At 39.3% G+C, this 13382-nt stretch overlaps 1 pseudogene; it reads left to right on the plus strand.

The window, feature by feature from the left end:
- Positions 1 to 469: 469 nt before the first annotated feature.
- LOC122175470 lies at positions 470 to 11233 on the plus strand (annotated as a pseudogene).
- Positions 11234 to 13382: the final 2149 nt, after the last annotated feature.

The following is a 13382-nucleotide window of genomic DNA, read 5'->3' on the forward strand; positions in this document are numbered from 1 at the left end:
CCATAGATAGAATCAGTAAGGCTGGAAAAGACCACTAAGACCACCAAGTCCAATCGTCTCACTCCCATCATGCTTACTAACCATGTCCCTCAATGCCATGCCTCCACAGTTCTGAAACACCTTCAAGGATGGTGACTCCACTACCAACTCCCTGAGCAGCCTCTACAAATGCATCACCACTTTTCTGAGACGAAACTTCTCATAATATTCAGCCTGAACCTCTTCCAGAGTAACTTAAAGCCATTACCTCTTGTCCTAAAAGATGTAAGACATTACTTACATGCAAGGAGGTAAACACAAGATTAAAAAAAAAAAACAAAGAAATCCCTATCCCACAAGGAGACAAAGTTTGGAAACACATGCTAAACCCAACTCTGAAAATCATTTATTTTCCTATTTCCTTGGCATAATCTGAACCTAGGCTGTTATATTTCACATTGAAGAGTAGCTCAGACATCAGATAAGGAACATGGCCACATCATGTCTATACTCTGCACAAAGAGCCTCATTAGTTCCTTATTCTGAAGACGTGGCCACCTTCTCAAACCTACCTAAGTTCAACCTGGGTGATGCTGGCCAGCTTGCAGTATGCTTGAGGCCCACAGCCTTACAGGTATGTTTCCTATGTCCATAAGGATATGGAAAAACATTCAAGCTTCCTAACTATACGTTTAGGTAATACCCACTTCGTGGACACCTTGGTTGCAAATAATACAAATAAAGGAAAATGTCCTGCTACTATTCTTACAACAGCATTAAACTGGGGAACAACATTAACCTTAAAAGAACAGAAGAAAAATATGTGCAATGAAATCTGTAGAGGTACCCCTTTTCTGAAAGAGTGGTCAGGCACTGGAATGGGCTGCCCAGGGAGGTGGCGGAGTCACCGACCCTGAAGGTGTTCAAGGAACATTTGGATTTTGTATTGAGGGACACGGTTTAGTGAATAGTATTGGTGATAGGTGGATGGTTGGACTGGATGATCTTGAAGGTCTTTTCCAACCTTGGTGGTTCTGTGATCTGTGATCAAAGAGTCAGAGTGCATCCCGTTCTTTCTACATAAGATGAAAAGCTGGAATTGGCAGGCTGTAAGTAAACAAGAATTCCATATTTACAATTTCATGAGGTACAATATCTGTTCTCAGAACAAATCTTGTCCTGATCCTGCAATGCCAGTCCATGGAGGCTGGTATTCTCCTTAAAAATCCAGCTATCTGTGATTGTAAAGAAAAGGCGGTTACTTACGTAATGGCTGAGGAGATGAAAAGCATGAAGCCTGAAAACAAAAGGAGTCATCTCTCTGCTGACACCTGAAAGCTCAAACATTATCAGAGGGAATGAGGAACGGGAAAGAAATTGATGTTTATTGGCAATATTTTACATGATTGTGGAGAAAACACTGGATGATCAACACTTCACTGCCTTCTTTGCCCAGCATTGCTTTCAGACACCCACAAAATGAGTCTCCATCCCTCAGCTGCTCAGCAGAACACACGATTTCTGGCTCAAGATCAGTAACACTTTCACTTACCTAAGAGCAGCTAGGCAAAAATAAAGTTTTATAATGTCTCTTCCTACAAAAGAGACAGATATTTTAGGTAATATCAGAAAGTAAGGAAATGAGAATATAAATTGTGCATTTGTTCTGTGATTAAAAAAAAAAAACAAAACAAACAAACAAAAAAAAAAAAAAACACACAAAAGCCAAGCTTTCTGATGGAGGAAAACAATCACAATCTCATTGAGTGGGAAAATAACACATGCAGTAGATTTGCTGGCTAATTCAGTCCATCTTAGAGATATGCCACTGGAACCACTGAGTTTTCAGCATGCTCCAGATATTTGTATACTGCAGAGGGAATGCTCATCCAAAGATCCTGCATCATTTTTGAGCTGAGAGCATAGATTGTAAAGCTGCTGTGTATTCATTCAAACAGGCCAGATTCCTCACATTTTTTTTCCAGTTCTAATTTCATAAACAAGCCTGGATGTAATTACATTCAGCCTTTACCTATCATTACATTTATCAAAGCTCTCTTTTCCTTTCCCTATTCTCATTTTACAGATTGGAGAAATTTTGCCACTGAGCAGTTCTTTATAAATTACATTAGGCAACTACAAATAAATACTTCATTTAGAAGCCTTAATCCTTACCTAGATGATAAATAACTTAACTGATTTGCCCAATAATTCTAACATCCCCAAGAGTTACCTAGAAAAGTTCCCTGATTAACATACAGGATAGGGTATTGGCTTTGTAACACAAGTGACTTCCTTCTCCAAAGAATGAGTGTAATCAGTTTCTACAAAAATGTTCCTTTCCTTGGATTCTCTGATGCTTTTCACCTTGATGGAGAGCAACGTTCTAACACAAATATTAGCAGAGAATCCAGACTGCTGCCAAATTCCCTCAGACATGTTTAAAGTCAGATTTGTTCAGTTTAATTAACAAGTAGAGAGCATCAGACTAACTGCATTCAGTTTTGAGCAACGCTTCTCTCACAGAAAAGCATAGAACTTGCCTGGACACAAGTGCAGGACTCCTGACAGGTGTATATATTGTTTTATCCAGAGAGAAGATACGGCTTTTTTTTTTTTTTTTTTTACTGTGATGTATTTGTTTCAAGGAATTAGTTGTTCAGAAGAAATCAGAAAAATGATCCTGAAGCATTTATGAATAATGTAAGTTTCTTGGTGGAATTAGCTAGGGGCAAAGGAATGCACGGCTCACAGCAGAGAAATTTCTAGGTATTCTGAATAAAAAGGTAGACAAACTGCCTTCATTTAACCAACTCTAATTACTCTACGTGCTATTGTTTTCTGCTACAAACCAAAGCGGACTACTCTCCTTAGTACATCTGCAGTATTAATTTCCTTTTAATATCAGTTACTGGTTTGGCACTCTCCCTGTATCTGAAAGAATGAACTTTTGGAATGCTCTGCCAGCATTTCATCAGCAAAGAAGGCTCTGAATTACTAGCAACTCAAATGACCAGCGCAGATTTGAAATGGACAGCTTCCCAGAAGAGCACCTCTCAACCAATCAAGCTTGTTTAGGTCTGTATTCACTGGCTAGAATTTTTTTTTTTTTCTGTCCTGCCTGAAAAGTTACACTGAATAATTCTGCAAGTATAAGTTCTAAAAAAACTATCCTCTTTCATAAATGCACCCAGGCAGCTCCTCATCTCAGGTCTGTGAAATGCAAGCTCCTACTATCATGCTACTGTAGTTTTTACATTACTCAAAGGTTTGTGATCAGATGTCAGTGGTGCAACAGTTTTAAAAAATTATTTTAACTGAATAGTCAAACCCTAGAGGTTACACAAGGAACGAAGGAATTTTAGTAGTAGTTTGGGGGTTACAATATCCCCATCTAATATTGTTTCATACAAATGCTTAAATACCTGAAAAGAAACCCCAGTTGTTGTTGCTCTCTATTATTTCTTTGTAACAAATATCTTAAGCAGGTAATGAATGAAAAGAACTTGCGCAAACAAATGCATTTGTTCTTTCTCTTGCAGAATGACCTCATAGCATACAAAAGGTCCCCCAGCAGGAGTACAAAGTAATGGCTGAAGATGGTTATATCATTACTATTAACAGAATCTCCTATGGTACACAAAATCAGGAAAATCCAAGTACAATTTACTAATAGGAAACAAACGCAGCTCAGTTAGGATGTATTCTAGAAAGAGATACTGCAGAGTTATAAGACATCTACCAGAGTTTGTGCACACAAGTGAATTTTCAGCATTCTAGCTGCCTTGAGCAGTTTGTGTGGTCAACAGGATTTATGTCAAGCACCTCTGCTTGTAGTGAAAAACTCCTAATATGAATTAAGCATTGTAATTTCATCATAATAGGAGTTGATGAGTAAAGTTAAGATATTTGTACGTGTGTGTGTACATCAGATAAAAGGTGCAGCCTGATTAATCAGCCCATTTTGCAAGAGCGGGTCCAGCTTCTGAGTTTATTTTGTCTTACACCTTTTTAATTTCAGTGTCTGATTCATATTTTGGATACATGAAATATCTGCAAATGATCCCGTATCTTCCTTGTTCCTATCAGTATTGAGCATCTTCAGATATACAGTGACCTGAGGCTGCCAACTCACTGTTGCTGATAACTGGACTTACCTTCCTACAGGTGTTTCCAAAACTTTACAAGAGATTCTCTCTTTACAGACAGGTGTGCTCTGTTCTTATGATCAGCTGTCTCCCTGTAAGATGGTACAGGGCCAAATCCCTGCATTGAATATAGGACAGCAATGTCCCTTAACTACCAGAAAAATCAAGAAATTTTATGAAATGTTGTTTTGTTTCTGATATGGCTTTTCAATTGCAAAACTGGCTGTATTTCTCCAACGTGGACTACTGGGAAATGCCAGTAACTGGGTCACAAATCAGCCCAACAACAGCTTGGCCTTCATGTTAGCTGATGCTAGCTATGATGTTTGGATGGGAAACAGCAGAGGGAATTGCTGGTCCAGAGACATCAAAATTATTCCACTGATCAAGATGAGTTCTGAGCTTTCTGATAGGTCAAAACATTGAGGAGTGTATTCATTTCATTTGGTTAAATCAGGGATTAACATACATTAATTTTTAAAAAGCATTATTTACATTCACATCAGCTGAGATGTCCCAGTGCAATTACATGGGCTTAACAGAGGTGCAGACTAATCACCTCCTTTATTGCTAGCAGAGTTCAGGCTGGAGGCACAGCACGAGGAAAGCTCAGAGGGATCTGCACAACTTGTGTCCCAGCTATTCTGGTTTTGAAGGGTTTTTAGAAACACTGGCCTGTATATTTGAACGACAAAAAAAAATCACAAAAGATACAAAGCAATTTCTTTCTACTTATCTTAATGAACATTAAGAAATACACTATTTACTGGCAAATTGTGTAAAATGCGTGAATCCATAGGAAGATCTCTGCTAATGTATCACCACTTGTTACAGTTCAACTCAATGCTCCTTGAAGTCTGAATCCTCTTGTTAATGTCAGGGATGAAAATAGCCCAGCAAAGCTCAAGTAGTATCTTCTGCATCCAGTGCCCTTAAACACTGGATCTGAAACAGCTAAGTGATTCACAGAATACTTCATTTGCCAACAAGTCTGTAATAAAAGCATAAATTCAAAAGATATCTTAAATTATGCACACCTCTCTTTCAATCTCCTACCTGCAGTTTTGATGAGATGGCCAATTTTGATCTTCCAGCAGCAATAAACTTCAGAGTGAAGAAGACTGGACAGGAAAAGCCATACTATATTGGTTATTCACAACTCACCACCATTGGTAAGTTACACATGGCAGACCAACACTTCAGGAAAATAGAAGTAAAGCCTAGTTTGAGACAGCGTACCTTGGGTTTTTATCAACTCTCTGCTGGAATAAAAAACATGTGATGAGCTGTTTTCAGCATATAGGCAGGTTTAATTTATTGTAAAGATGATTAAACCTAAGGGGTCAAATGTACCACAGCTGTAAATGCTTCAGCTTAGAATTATACCAGAAATTATTTTGAGCCTTTTTGTTCCTTTCAAGATGTGTGTGCTCAACAGCTAGCACTGGCTAGCTTTAAAAAAAAAAAAAAAAAACAAAAAAAAAAACACCCACAAACAAAACAGGAAGAGGATGGTAGGAAGACAATGGAAAAGAAGGAAAAGTTGGCCAGTTTGTGATACCAAATATATATATATATATATATACATACATATACATACATATATACACATACATACATACATATACACAAAAGGGATTGAGAGGAAGGAAAACATCTGTAACTCACAACAGTATACCAAACACATGTGTACACCAAAGTATTTACTTATATTTAAATGAACTTGGGAGAAAATTGTAAATGCAAAACATAAATTAATGTCTCTGAAGTGGGAAGTAAGACCACAAGCTGATAATACAAGGAGCAGAGATACTTCATACGAAGCCAGGCTGAATTGCAGCCTAAAACTAACAAGGCTGCCTGTAGTTTTGAGATAGCAGAACAGTATACATAAATACTGCAAAAAGTCTGAGGTACAAAAATGATTTTCTTTTCACTTTGTTTTTATTTCTTCAGCTTTCATTGCTTTTTCAGCAATGCCAGAACTGGCACAGAAAAATCAAACTCTTTATTGCTTTGGCACCTATCACTGCTATTAAGTATGCCAAAAGCCCAGCATACCTTCCGGAAAAACTGCTCTGGGTACGTGGTGTCTCAGCTTCAGATGTAGGATTATCTACACTTGTTTGCTCAGCTCTTAAAGGGGACATATAGAAGGTTTAGCACTTTATGAAGTTTACCTATTTGCAGGTAGGTAGATTCACCTTATGATTACAGTTCATGCAGGACAATAGGAAAAGATTTTTGTAGGACAGTAATGTGATATTGGAACAAGTTACCCAGAGAAGCACAGCAACACAGACCCTTGAGATCTCCAGCCTCCCTCTAGAAAAAGCCGCAGCCAGCCTGGTTTATTTCTGCTTGTAGGAGGCCTCCAGATGAAACTTCCAAAAGGTTCTTCCAAGCAACTTTTTGGTGGCTCCACAAGCTAAATTAGAACTTCCTCTAATCTTCAGCTTTTAAAGGCATGAAAGAAGCAGGCTGAATGGCTAAGGATCTGCCATGCTACCATCCAGGTGCAGGCTATCAGTAATTCCAAATTCATGATCATAGAGGATACTCTGAGCCCAAAGGCCATTACCTCTCATCAGGTGTAATTTTTAACATCTTTTAAAGGCATGCCAGCCATACGACAATGTTCTGGGAATTGTAGGAAAAATGTTTCTTGATTTGTCTTTTCAGATTTGGGCAAACTGAGCTAACACAAAAAGGAAAAAGGAGCCCAAGGAGGGTAGTGTGTGATGTTATTTAGGATAGCACACACAAGGTTGGGTTTCTACACAGTCTTGGATCTGCCCACAAAATATCCAGTTACTTATCCTATCCTAATGGCAATTATCAGGTGCCATTAATTGCAGCAATAAAAAATTAATTTCTTGATGCCCAGATCAGCAAACACTAAACCAGAAATGAGTGCGCTCGTTAATTCACAGTGATATGAAAATCGGAGTCAAATCAGTGTGGCAGATCATATGTGCAAAGGTACTTATGCATGGAATTATTTGCAAGCTTAGAGCTAAAATATAAATCAGAGTTAACATTTAACACATACCTTCATTAAAAATGATGTAACATGAGTTGGGCAATGCCTGACAGGCTGATGCAATGGAAAACACCTAGGATCATTCTTGTTTGTGTTAACATCGTCTGACAAAGGAAGAAAATATGAGAACCAACAAAAGATCTGGGTGAGAGGAACAGGGTCCAAACCTTTTTAAAGGAACATTTTGCAGTGCACATTCTGAAATGAATGCTACCTTTCTTTCACAGGGTTTGCTTGGCGAAAGAGAATTCCTTACCCAGACTGAATGTCTAAGGAGGCTGATAGTCCCTCTCTGCAGCCACCTTGCTTTTGCCAAGCTTTGTAGAAATGTCTTCTCCAGTGTGGAGGGCTATAACATGAATTACATTGACATGGTATGTAGTGCTCTTACCAGTTTGAACAACAGTTTAAGCTTCTGCTCCCAAAACCTACCTCCCATCCTGTACAATGAAGCCAGCACTCTATTTTTCTGCATAACACAGCAGGGAACAGTTCCAGTACCAGACAGTGCTATCCACTGTTTGCCTCAGCGCTGGCAGGGCAGCATGGCCTTTCTCCTCATAAGAACACTCAGCATCATCTCTACAACCCACAGCTGCCTCAAGACTTCCAAATAAATCACTTGCTTTGAGAGGAAGACTGTTGACTTTCCACCTAGCCTTCTCCATCTCAGATTCTTTCAGGTTCTTTATCATCCTGGAAAATGTTCTGATTGGCAGCTGTCCTTTTTCTGTTGCTCCAAACCTGATGCACATGGAGTTCTGGGGAAGTCTCTGATCACACCACTGTGCTTTCTCTTGGTTTTATTGGTACAAGATGCTGCTCTGGCTGCTTCTGATGCACAGCTGATTAGAAGAGAGGAAGAGAACATTCACTGAATATTTTCTTTCAGAACTGGGTCAATATGTATATTGCACGAGCTGCTGCTGGAACATCTGTGCAAAACATAATCCACTGGAGTCTGGTACAAGTGATCAAACTTCTGGCACACAAAATAAGTTCTAACCCCTGGTTGTACTCTATGGAATGTAGGTAGCTGATATCTTGCTGTGAAAACTTTGCTCACTGCTAGGAAATACATGCAATCTGTTCTTCACAATTAATATCTCAGTTCAACACATTATTTTTCACTGATCTCTCTTTTGCCAGCAGAACAGAAATATCCTCTGTGACACAGGAACATGTGAAACCAACAGCAAAGCACTGAATTCGTGTATGCTGAAGGTTGTATATGCAGATGTGTATAGCACTCTTTTTATTGCGTATCCAGTACCCTATATAAATGGTGTCTGCACTTCAGTGCAGAGCCTGCTATAAGAAATCACCATTTATTTCTCTAATGTGGGGTCAAGAAATGAGCAGAGACATCAGGTGCTTTGTAGAATATCAGATTTGATGAATAAGGACCTTTGTATTTTCATGTCTTGTTTTCTAAGTTTTCTATTTGTGGGCAGAAATAGAACTATAAATAATAAATGGTTCATTTATTTACAAAGTACTGTCCATCACCAATGCTGATGGAATATGCCTGTTTCTCTTTGGGCTCGTCATACAGGTTGTTGTATGCAGAGAGGTTTCATGGCAGCACTGCAGGCTCTGCCCTGCAGCAGAGCAGGAGTCACTTCCAAGCAGGGTGAATTTGCAGGAAAGCTTGTGCACTTTTCAACATAGCAAACACAAGAACGTATTGAGTTACAGCTGCACAGGCATTTACTCAAAATCAAGTAACACCTTGGCTGTGAATTCACATGGGATATTAGATGATAAGTTGTTTTCATAACCATTGCAGACCTGTAAGGAAGAAAGGTTACAGAGGTACTGTGAGGGAGCTCTGCAAATAGACTGAGGTTTAATTCAGCATCTAGTCATAGACTGGCAGGTACAGACATGCAGGAGTAATACTCCTAAGCTGTTGTTGTTATTGCTATTATTACTGTTATAGGAGTATACAGACACCTTGCATCAGTATTAAATCCCACTGGTGGCTTCTCTTACAGTGGAAAAATTCATGCAGTAGGCATAGAGAAGGATCAAGAGGGGAAACCTAGAAGTGGTGACTTCTGTATTCAAATAGGAGGGAGAAGTGAAAACCTAGAAAGGAGCCACTCCCAGAGCTGAGGGTGGTACATGACTGTCAGAAGAGGACACAGCAACAGCATGGAAGGGCATTAGCTGGAGGCAGACACTAATAGCAAGGTTACAGACTAGAACAAATTGCCTGTGAAAGCATCCCTAAATCTTTCTACAGGTGCACTGATTCTTTTGACACTGATAAAAATGTTCAACTCATTTTTGCTGCTTGAGGCTTTTAACTAACTGCTGTCTCTTTCATAGCTCTTAAAAGAGAAAAGCTTCAGCTGAGGCTTTGAATTTGTGTGAGAGGCTTAGTAGGGAGAAGTCCCATAACCTTCCTGAATGACAGCTTCGTAACTACTCTTCTCTGGTTCATCCTATTAGGAAGCCCATTCAGGGAAGTTCCAAGCTTATGACTGGGACACTTCAAAGAAGAACATCAAGAAATACCAACAGGTACCATTCAGTGAAATAATACTGTCACCCTTCGACAATGCAGAAGCACTGGGAAAGAGAGTAATGATGTATCAAGAGTCACAGTTTCTGAATACATGTAGAAGGATTTAGCCACCACAATTTGTATTATGATTTCCAATTTGGAAGTTCAGAGAGAAAAATGCAAGCGTTATTGTTAACAAAAACTGGGGAAAAAAAGAAAAAAAGAAAAAAAAAGAAAAAAAAGAAAAAAAAAGAAAAAAAAGAAAAAAAGGAAAAAAGTAAAAGAAAGAAGAAAAAAATAAAAGGAAAAGAGATAGTAAGATCAAACCTTTTTTCATGAAATGGTCAATAGTAATAATAAGAAAGAAGGGCAGAAGAGATGGAAAATGAATTCTGAAAAAGAACATCTAGTGGATCAGACCAAAAAGGAATTTTGCCTATGAGCATGGCTGACAGTTGCCAAAGGGAAATAGTATCAGGAAGAAGGCAAGTGGAGAGTCCTAGTGTGTCTAAAAGCTACCTCTAGATTCTGGACACAGGAGACTTTGACCTTTCATACACCCTGAGCAACCTCTCCTCCATCCAAGACTCTGAGCCCATCCTTGACCCTCTGACCCTTTAGGTCTCCAAAGCAGTCTGTAATTAGGAGTTTAATGTTATGTGTTTTGATGATGGCTTGTATGAAAGATAGCTTCCTTTGGCTTGTCTTGAATTTTCTTGCCCCTGGAAAGTCACTGGATGCCTTCTAGGTTTTGTGTTCTGAGAAACAATGAGATAATTACTTCCTGTGTTCTTTCTTCATACCACTCATGACTGTTTAAGTTTGTCTCCTGTCCCCGTGCTGGCCCCTATTTTCCAAATTCAGGAATCCTGAGCAGCTTCCTCTCTCCTGCTACAGAAGTCACCTCATGCTTCTTTTCACCTCATGCTTGTTACACCTTGCCTTTTCTAACCAGACTATGTACATCTCCTGGGGCTGACCAGTACTCCAAAAGGAATATGTGAGATGAGGACTAAGACAAAGGTTTATCCAGACATCCTCTGTCTTGTTCTGGGCTCCTGCCCTACAGTTTCCTAGCTGAGAGAGCAAAGATCTAACTGCAATTGTTTGTCAGCTCAGGAGGTGTGTTTCTTTTGTCTGTATTGTCATCTGATCTTCGCTGTGAACACAGACAGAAAAGGCAAGCAAGGGCACTTCCCCGCCCTTTGTCTTAGGCAACTCTACTTTGAACACTGACTGAAGAAAACACCAGATGCATGTTTAAAGGTTATTCTTCTTTACTGGACATTCATTCCAGCACTGCTTCATGTTTTCCAGGCTACTACTCCTCTATACAAATTAGAACAGATGATTGTACCAACTGCAGTATGGACTAGGGGAAAAGACTTGCTCGCAGATCCCAAGGATGTGGCCGTTTTACTTTCTCAGATTAAGAGGTTCCTCTGTCACAAGATGATTCCTGAATGGGCACACTTGGATTTCATCTGGAGATTGGATGCACCTTTGTGTGTTTACAATGAAATTATTGATCTTGTGCAGAAGTATCCTTAACTCACAAGCAGTAGCCCTATCTGGCTAACTTTTTCTGAATATGATCACTGATCTCAAGAAGTTTTCCACTGATTACATAATTTCTCACTTTATTGGGTTGGCGGTTTTTGAAAGGACTGTATAAACTGAGATAACTCCAGCAGTTACAGCATTTATCAGTTTTATTATTAGTAAGATGATAACCAGAAAGAAAAAACAGAGTTCACACAAAATATTCAGTACTGTAAAAAGAAAAAGAAAAAAAAGTTGGTTTGTCTTCATTTGAAAGAGAGCCCTTCCCTAGGCTGGAAAGAGTGCTTTAGAAAAAGGGCTGAAGGTGCTATTCCATCCTATTCCATCTTCTGTGGGAAATCTGTCTCTACAAACCTTGCAGCAGTGATGTAGTTATTGCATAAAAGCACTCACTTGAAGGATAGCCTCCTTGGTTATTTGGTTACAGTATTATAGCTTTCTGCGTCTCACAATGAAGTCTCATTAGTGGAAAAGAAATAGAGTGCACTTAGGGTGTCACTTTTTCAGTGTCACCCTCAGTCTCCATTTGAATCAAGCATCAAGACGGGTGAAGTATGGGATGTTAACCAGCAGTTACAGCTGTTGCACTAAGATAGTTTACAGGTGACATTATATAACTATGCATAAACCAAAAAACTAACCATGGCCGATGCCACTTCCATCCCTTTCCTTTCCAATACCACCAACAGGCCTGTTTTGCCTCCTGAGTTGAAGCCCATTTTGATTCTTTGGCCTCCACAAATATAAAGTTTGAAAAAATCAAATCAAATTCCTTCCAGGCAGAGATATACCCTCCACTCAATGTAAATTCCAAAATAAAAGGACAAATGCATTGAAGAGAGTAAGCCCATCAACAGACTTACTGCTGGTAAAGGGAAATGTGTTACAACTTGAAATCTAGCTTATGAATTAGGTTTAGAAATGCAATAGCAGTAGCAGAGCATCCCTCAAATTCACTTGGGAAAGAGACTGCAGATATGCACCTATCTTGCAACTTGAGAGACCAAATAAGAGGCTGGGTGTTGAAAATTTTGCCATGGGAAATCAGTAAAAACAGGCTGGACAAGTGGTACTGGAAATATCACGGAGAATGTTGATCTCACCTTAGGACATGAGGAGTGGTGTATCATCAAATTTCAGAGCCCTTCTGACAGAGAAAGTTAAGCTTTGATGAAAGTTTATCATGCAGAAACATCAAAGCTATAGTGCTTTTCACTAAGAAATTATCTTTTCCATCATTCCACATAATGTTCTTAGTGTGGCGTAAAGTAGATTTTTTGTAGTTTGTGTGTAGAATAGAACTGTTACTGTGGCTTCTCTGGTATCCTGTTCTTACATCACTTCTCTCCTTCCTCTGCCAGCTTACAGCATTGTATTAGCAGCTGAGAATATATATCTTTCATCTGCTGCTCTTCTAAAAGCTCAGCAGTCAGTCCATGACAAAACACAAGTTCTTCCAAAGATATTTAGGAATTCATCGGCCAAAGGCCTGGTACTCAGGCATGAGGATTCTGCTTTGATTGTAGCCTAGGTGGCTGCCTAAAAAAAACAAGGTGCCCTTCTAGTCATCATTCTAGCCATCAGTTTCAGTGAGAATGAGCCTCTGAGCTGACCACAATGAATCCAGCAGTGAGGAAGAGGTCTCCCAAAGATACAGTGTTTTCAAAGTTTCTGAAAATAGCTAGGGAGAAACAGTAACTCTTGTTTATTCTCTCCCTGGGAGAAAGGTTTTACAAAGTGTTCAAGCCTTCTTTGACATGAGAGTGTCTCTATGTGAGACCTGATCTAAATGTGGATGTTTGGTGGCCCTGCTAGGCGGGGGGGTTGGAACTACATGATCCTTGAGGTCCCTTCCAACCCGGGTGATTCTGTGATTCTGTGTGATTCTGTGATTCTGTGAGCCGTGTCAACTCTGAGAACCTAATTGAGAATAATATGGATATCCAGAGTTGTGGTCCTCACTCAAAAACATGTTTAGGAATGTGTGTGCAAGGATAAATTTGAAGTTAACATAAATGCAGATTAGTAGCAAGAAGAATATTCTTCAGACAGTATGCTGTGAGAAATTAGACACTTCTTACTTTTCATCCTAAAATATTATATTTAAAGCAGTCCTCAAAGTGTGAAACATTACAGG

This window comes from Lagopus leucura, unplaced genomic scaffold (genome assembly GCF_019238085.1).
Source record: "Lagopus leucura isolate 7727_CA_CO unplaced genomic scaffold, USGS_WTPT01 Super-Scaffold_739, whole genome shotgun sequence".
Taxonomy (NCBI): domain Eukaryota; kingdom Metazoa; phylum Chordata; class Aves; order Galliformes; family Phasianidae; genus Lagopus; species Lagopus leucura.